Here is an 8682-nt window from a genome sequence, read left to right as displayed (position 1 = left end):
TGGGTATATTGATAAATAAGTTCTAAATTACAAGAAAATACTTTTTCTACGGAAACTTAAAGAGATAGGTAAAAAATGGTATAACACAATTTGATAGACAATTAAATTGTGCATCTGATTCTCATAAAATATACAGGGTGTTCCATTTAAATTAAACAATAATTATTTAAAATAAATTTTTAGACACTATGTATAAGGTACTATTATTTTTATTATTGCAACACAATAACTGATCAATAAATAAACTTCAGTAAATATTTAGTATTAAAAACTTTGATACCCTTGGAGAAATGAAGCCTTAAAATTTTTGCTGCAATTTCACAAAATTGAAAATATTTCAAAAACGGTAAGGTTTAACTGTAATAAACATTAATCAAATTTACCTTTATTTTAATCGTAGAAACTAAAAATGTAATAATATACAGGGTGTTCCATTTAAAAAAATACAACTTTGATATTTTTTACTTATTTGGGACACTCTGTATCTTCTAAAATTATTTTTAAATTGTACCTCTAATAGTCCTTCATCGAACCCAAAACTTACAATTTGTAAAAATCTCATTGTTTAGCTACAATACTCCGTGTCGTATGTGGTGAACAACCCTGTATAATTACTTACTAGCGAAAAGTTATTCCATTATTTCCCTCGATTCTTGACCGAGATCTACCGCACGCTACACAACCGATTATTTTAGAGTCTTTTTCGATAAATCGCAATAATGTCACTGTTAATGTCAATTCTGGCATAAAAAATTTCCTTCTAGTTTTACTACCTCTATAAACAACTACCAGTTGTAGAATAAATAATAAATAACATAAAATAAGATCAGTAAAAACAGACAAATCCACAAAATTTCAAACTGAAATGTGTCAAAAGAATCGTCAAACAGAACTGTCAAGGATCCCCACCAAAGACATTATAAATATAATATATTCTTCCTAAATCTATGATCCCCACCTCCGTGTACCTTGCATGAATACATAGATATCATTATACTCAATGACTAAAGAATCCAAGGACAAATAACACCCGAGAGCAAATTGTGACGATGTCACCAAACAGTGTCGTGGCCCGTGGCACATATTTTTCTTAACCTAGCCGTTTGAAGAGATATTTATATTTTTTGATAAATGTTTTGACTACGCCTATGGTGTATACGGTGGTATTATACTAATTAATTCCGAAAAAAACGTATTAATATGTTAACAAAAGGTACAAAACTAGTATCGACGTATAGCACACATCAAGTACATATAATATCAGAAAAATAATTATCGAATTCGATAAGAAAACGCTAAAAAGGTGGAGCGGACTGTTTATTTACCTATGAAACGTAACTCCTGGCTCTTTCTTATCGCTGCTGTTTTTACACAATCACCATTGTAATAAAGTTTATACAAAGTTCACTACACACAAACTATTAAAAATCGCTAAAATTATCGCTGCTGACGAGATGATGACTCATTGTTTGCCACCAAAAGAATGGCGTCTAAGGTCACAAATTCTGCTGCAGCCCGTATATGGGCGTTACATGTCCTTATATTCTTTAGTCATTGATTATACTCCTTCCTTAATATTTTTATTTAAGAATTTATTCAGAGTAAAATTCTTTATCCTGTGTATTTAAGTATATTAATGATGTATTATTCTTTGTATTTTCAATTGCTTGTTAGGAGTTTAATTGGTATATTTTTTATTTTTAAATCATATAAATTGTTATGTGTATATTTTATGAATATTATAAGTTATAAATCTATTTTATTATGGTTTTTGTTTGTCATATATTATTTTTTAAAGCGCGAAATAAAATACACTTTTTCTTATAATAAATAACTTTTTATTTATTTATTTTGTTTTCCATAAAGCAAATATCATTTAAGTTTTGTGAAAAGTTCATCGATCAGAAAATCACAAAGATTTGTTGGCATTTTGTTGAAATAAAAATAGCTGCTGAGAGTTTGTAAGTTGTTGTTTTTTGAATGTTTTTTTTTATTTGAAGTACCTATCACTTGTGTAGTTTTTAGGCTTTTTGCGTAGACTCATTAAGAAATAAGATTTTTAATTTCAAATCTTTAAATAAAAAACTATAATACAATATTTTTTTTAAAAGCCACTTTAGTTTCTAATGAGAGACACTTCAAATAAAGAGAATTTAGGCTGATTGTCACCTGTCAGTTTGACTGACGCACACTGACCGACTCAATGTCACTGAAAAACAGAAAAAACGACGCTTGCCTGAATCAAAGACATCTAACTAAAGGGAAGATACAACACTCCCTTCATTGAAAATGCTAGACTCATATGCCGAATTCGCCCATTGAGCGAAATAAATACATCCACAAAGTTGCACGAAAGAGTTTTCGTGCTCAGTGGGCGAATTCGGCATATGAGTCTAACATAAACACCATTTTTTTAGAATCATACATACTTTAACACAAATTAAAAAGAGATGGGTGCATAAATATGACAACACTGTTGAGTTTCGTGTGCATTTCTGTCTTTTCGGTGTACAAGTGGCGTGGTGATTTTTATTTAATAAATATTAATACATAATACCGTATGATCGAAAAAAAAAAAACGGCGTCAGCGATGGCTATGAAATGAAGATCGCTGAAATATCGATCTAATGCTGATCGATCGAAAATGATATAGGGAATGTCATCGATCGTCATTTCCAAGCCAACTGGACGCCGTTTTTTTTTCGATCATACGGTATAATATAATACAATAATTATTTCTCTACATTATAGTAATAGTACATGAGAATTCAAGATATGAAGTCCACAAAAAATCGTACACGTATAATTTTATTTTCAATAATGCTTTTTTGTAATAACCTACTTAAAACTTAAATTAGGTACACCACTGCTAAAGCTTAAATACAGGGTGGCCCATCGAAAACGTTCCGCAAGGCATAACGGCCAGGGTAATTTTTTTTTCAGAAAATTCAAAAACACGTCAATTTTGTTTGTGAGGGGGACAACTTTTGCCCCAAAAATTATTGCAAGATCTTCAACCCTCTAAGCGGGGGTGCCATCCCCCGATTTTTTTCAAATGGGAAGGGGGGTCAAGTGGTACCGCAATGAAATTTGGCTTTCTGTTCTCTATACATTCCTGCTTCGTTTTTGAAGATCGGTCGAGTCGTTGGGAAAATACGAAGGATTGAAATTTGAAAAGTTTTTTAAACATTTATCAGAGTAAATGATAAGGATAAATTCCTTCGACCAATTTGCTGTTTTTTCTTATTATTTCTAGATGTTTGCAATCGGGTTGCGCAGATATTCAATGAACGCCATCCTGACAAACACCTTTATGGCAAAATTGTTCGCCAGTTAGTAACCAAACCAAAATTTCGCGAAACTGGTTCCGTTATGAATAAAAAGAGGCAGAGGGAAAATCCTGTAGTAAATGAAGCTATGGAGGTATTCGAATTGGGCCAAGTTGCCATGGATAGTACGCTGAGTACAAGAAACTTAGCCAATGAGACCGGCGTGAATCGTACAAGTGTCCAAAGGATATTAAAAAAAACACAAGTTCCACCCGTACAAAATTCAGTTGGTACAAGAACTCAACGAAGACGATTTTGATCGTGGCATGCAATTTTGTGAAACTATGAGTGAACGAGTGGCGAATGATAATAATTTCCTATTTAATGTGTGTTTTTCGGATGAGTGTACTTTCTTTTTGAACGGTGTAGTTAATCGGCACAACTGTCGGTACTGGGCTGGACAACCCCAGGGTTTTTCACGAGGTGTACACACAAAACCCTCAGAAATTGAACGTGTGGGCTGGTATTTTTGGAAATTCTATTGTGGGTCAGTTTAACGATATTGAGAAGAACTTCAACGTACAAGTCACAGAACAGCTATCTAGCAACTACCGCACCTGGTCGTTCAACGTTGTGGCAAGTGAAAGAATGCGTAAACATCTAGAAATAATAAGAAAAAACAGCAAATTGGTCGAATTTATCCTTAATTATCATTTACTCTGATAAATGCTTAAATAAACTTTTCAAATTTCAATCCTTCATATTTTCTCAACGACTCGACCGATTTTCAAAAACGAAGCGGGGAAATATAGAGAATAGAAAGCTCTTTTCATTGCGGCGCCACTTGACCCCCTTTTCCATTTGAAAAAAGTTGGGGGATGACACCCCCGCTTAGAGGGTTGAAGATTTTGCAATCATTTTTGGGGCAAAAGTTGTCCACCTCACAAACAAAATTGACGTGTTTTGGATATTTTGGAAAAATAAATACCCTGGCCGTTATGCCTTGCGAAACGTTTTCGATGGGTCACCCTGTATACGTAAGTCACTTACCGCCGAAATAACAAATTTGGGACTAGAATAGTCCATCTTTTTGCAAACTAAGCACTGACAAACCATCTTAGATGTTTAAAAATACTTTAAAACAGTTCTTTTGCTAAGAAAAACAGTAAAACTTACTTGAAAAATAAAAATTTCACCAACGCCGCGCAGCAACACTGTTAAACATATAACCTGAATGAATCCATCAAAAGTCGGCGTCATTTTTACTATTTATAGTTAAAACATTGTAAAAACCATAGAAACCAAACAGTCTTCTTGATGCAGCGTTGTCACAGTTACTTCCCTAATAAATTTTAATTTAATTTAATTAGAAAATTAAAAATAATTTCAAAGGCATAATATTATTTTATTAAAAAGGTATTTTAAGTAAAATGATATACCTACATACATATTTAGTACGTCGTTTCTATAGGTACTCAAGAAACCATAGATAAATCGTCTTCAAACACAAGCCCTAGATCTAACGCAATCAGCAGAAATTTGGCATCATCGATTTTTAATGAAAACGATGTTTGATCGGGATAAAATCTAAATAGTTTTGTCTCCTTTAAGTTAAATGTCTTTGGATATATATTACGGTAGAAATAAATCGGGTGCTAGTAAAACTATATCGAAAGAATTACTTTTTACATTTCTTCAAAAACCTTGGAGAACTGAAAGAAAAAAATACGTTTTCACACATCAGAATGTATTCATTGTCCAATCATAACAAACAAAAGTAGAACTAGCTTTCACTTTCACTGAAAGTATTAATATACTGATCAATTTCAATGAAAATATGTTTTCACAAGCTTCAATGAGACTAACAGGCGTTAACCGGCCTTGAAGATGAGAGAAACCAATATTCCAAGATCCTACGGCCGCTATACCTTGCTTATTTTCTCACAAAATGTATGGGATAATGTAGTATTAGCACAGATTAGGTGTCCTATAAGTATACAGATAAAAATCTTGTCCCTAATTCGTGGTACGAAAATTGTTTTTTATAACAAAAAATTTCCTGTGCGCAAAAATAAACTCGCGTAAAATAACAATAAACAGCGTAATAGAGAGATATCGCTAAACCGAATAGCGTGCATGGACGTTAATAAAGCCAGGTGTTATTTCCTTTACGTGAGGTGGTATTAACTCTCTTCATTTATAGTTATCGGATCGGAAAGAATTCTGATCGCGTCGCGTCCGCTATTTATTAACCTAACTTTGAATTTAAAACATTGAAATTGTTTTGTTTACTAGGTATTTTAAAACTAAAGGGCTAAAGTGCTTATTTCCAGTGCTTTATTGTTCAACGTGCCAGTGGTTTTAGGGCAACAAGCAACAAATTCTCTTAGAAGGGCTAAGTCGTCATCTGCTGTAAACCTAAGACTCTTTATAGGTTCTTTAGTATTGGAAGAGGTGGAATCCATATTTTGGGCCATATTTACTTAATTAAAACTAATCCGAGCTACTTAAATATCAAATTACCTAATAAAACTAAAGCAATAATTCAAAACAATTCAACATAACCTAAAATAAAAAGATCTCGCCGGCCGGCTCCGGTTGTCAAATACCCGCACATGCCCATTTAAGCAATTTTTAAACGTTATCAGAGGTTATTTAGAAAGAGCGCTTGGTGTAATTGATCCGCAAATTACGTCAGGCGGTAACGGTATTAGCGGGTGTTGCGTTAAAAATTGACTCGCGCATATCGTAACCATGATAAGATACGCGTAAATACTGGATGACGCTATTCGGTTTTCCGATATCTCTCTAATAACTGTGCCGGTCAGGCGCTGTGCACAATTTTAGAGGCCATAAGTGGGCGTGCTATGTGCGCAAACTAGTAACCTAACTAGTGCCCGATTCCGAAAATTGGAACCACGAAAAACAATAAAGAAAAACAAAGATTATAATCTGTATAATCTGTGGTATTAGTACCTATGTGCATTGAGTGCTAGCTTGTACCGTCGACCAATTCACAGGCACAGGGTGCTAAAGTTAGCTTAAAACAGTAGTCAGTTTTGTACCTTTAGCACTCTGTATCTGTGAATTGGTCTTCGGCCCAAGCTAGAAGGTATGCATACACTCAATGCACATACTAATACTATATTATCCCATACTTTTTATTTGTCAGAAAACTAGTAAGGTTTGGCAGCTCTGGAATCTTGCTCTACAATGTTATCTTGATATAGAAATCTATATATTATGTAAAAATTAACTCTGAACAAAACGTAATAAGTTTTTTTTGTATATAGAAATATCAAGAAAATAAAAATTAAAAAAAAACAACAGTAATATTATGATATACAGGTTTTCAAGGGTTACTCAAAACGAGTAACTTTTTATAATGCAACTAAATGATTTCGTATAAAACCTATTTGACACTTTCAGGATGACAACTGTCATTCCAAAAATAACTAGCTCTCGAAAAAAAAGATAAGGTATGTAGCTTCTTTTGTCTATTTATAATTTCATAGCAATTTTTACAAAGTTTACAGAGTGTTTAGACATATCTAACATCGGTTAGATGGATCAATAGTTTTATTTTTGAATTTGATAATCGGCAATGTACAGGGTGGTCGAAATTGGTCTGATTTTTAACAGAAAATAACTATTTCCTGACTAGACAGAATAAAATCAACATAGATGTCATGGGCTCAATTTCTTAAAAAGTGTATTAGGGATATCTTTAGAGAATTTTATTATTACGCGAAATAAAAAGGTTATGAGCAACTTTCAAAACGGTTAAAAATTCAAAAAGAAGTTGGTTTTGTTCTATCTAGTCAGAAAATTGTTTTTTTTTTCGGTTAAAACAGATCAATTTTGGGTCACCCTGTACATTGCCTTTAAAAATGTATGGCGTTTCATATACATTTTGAGATATCAAAAAATAAAGAAATTTTTTTAACCATCGAAATATAAATCTATGTAAATACATGTGTACATAAAATAGCCAAAATTTATTTTTTCCTAGATCATAATATATACGTACGCGGATATATCAACGCTATAAATTAGTATTAGAAAGGGTGTCTCCATTATCACGACATGCCATTTTCATACCCTCTTTATTGCACTTACAAAGCTTAATATAGATCCCAGTATCTTACTTTGCGCATGCGCATTAAAAAATGAACGTATTTTTAATATAATTACAAGTGTTTTTACTTTAGAAGTTATCTTATGGTCCTTTCCTTATAGTTGTATATCAGTTTTTAAAATTCATATTCAAATTTGGCGCGTGGACGATATAGTACCCGACCAAGGATAGATAGAGTAACAGTACCCCGCGTGCAATAAAGAAATAATAGTACGAGAGCTAGCAACGTCGAGAAAACAAGCATTTTAAGACGTCTGGCTCTTTGATATATCTTTTATTATGCTCTCTGGAACAGCATGCGGCCCGTCTGGCTGCCGATACCCGTTGTGTTCACTACTGCGCATCCAAAGAAGATTCTCTATTTTTTACTTAGTGCTTTAAATTCTAGTATTGAATAAAAGTCAAGTAAGTCTCCATTAGCTCGGCGCGTAGAGCTTTCGCCGAAGGTCAGTGGTTCGATACCGGCTGGGGGTGCAACTTTTTTTATTTTTTTTTCGTTTATATTCTGATAGTACAGTATTAAATATTTGCTTTTTTATCACCAGAACGGATGGCGCTTATGGGTTTATGATCCGTAGTGTATATAAGTAGAATTTGATACTTTCATTTGTTTTGAAGGATTATTGTAGTAATTAATTATTAGATAGGTTTAGGATGGTCTGGCTGCCGCGCCGGTAGGTTGCGTTCACTACTGCGCATCACAAGTGTACAGGGTGTCCCATTTTTGTGCGTTTTTGGGATTTCTTGTTTATAATTTCATTTTAAAGATTTAAAAATAATAAAAAAAATTAACATTTTAATGCTTTATGAAGGCAATTTCTGCCTGTCTTTCTTCAAAATATTTTTTTCAGCTGTTGTTTATTATTTTAATAATCATTTTAATAATACTTTTTTTAACAGATTGTTATCTAAAAGCTACACAAGTTTATTTTCAGTTCAGTTTGTTAAGATAACGATGGAAAACAAAATTATCTGGTTAAATTAAATTAAATAAAATAATAATACTTTTTAAACAAGATTGATTAATGTTAATGTGTAGAAAATGCGCAAATCTATGGGTAGAATATTTAGTTACATAAAAAACTAGCAAAGTAATGTGAAAAAAACGCATCATTGTATCTCCACTCATAAACGAGAAATCCCAGATATCCCAAATCCCAAAAAACGGACGAAAATAAGACACCCTGTACCCATTTGATGCGCAGTAGTGAACGCAACCTACCGGCGCGGCAGCCAGACCATCCTAAACCTATCTAATAATTAATTACTACAATA

This window comes from Sitophilus oryzae, unplaced genomic scaffold, assembly GCF_002938485.1.
Source record: "Sitophilus oryzae breed Bouriz unplaced genomic scaffold, Soryzae_2.0 scaffold_1442_pilon_pilon, whole genome shotgun sequence".
Taxonomy (NCBI): Eukaryota; Metazoa; Arthropoda; class Insecta; order Coleoptera; family Curculionidae; genus Sitophilus; species Sitophilus oryzae.
The sequence above is the reverse complement of the archived record's forward strand: the minus strand, read 5'-3'. Positions refer to the sequence as shown.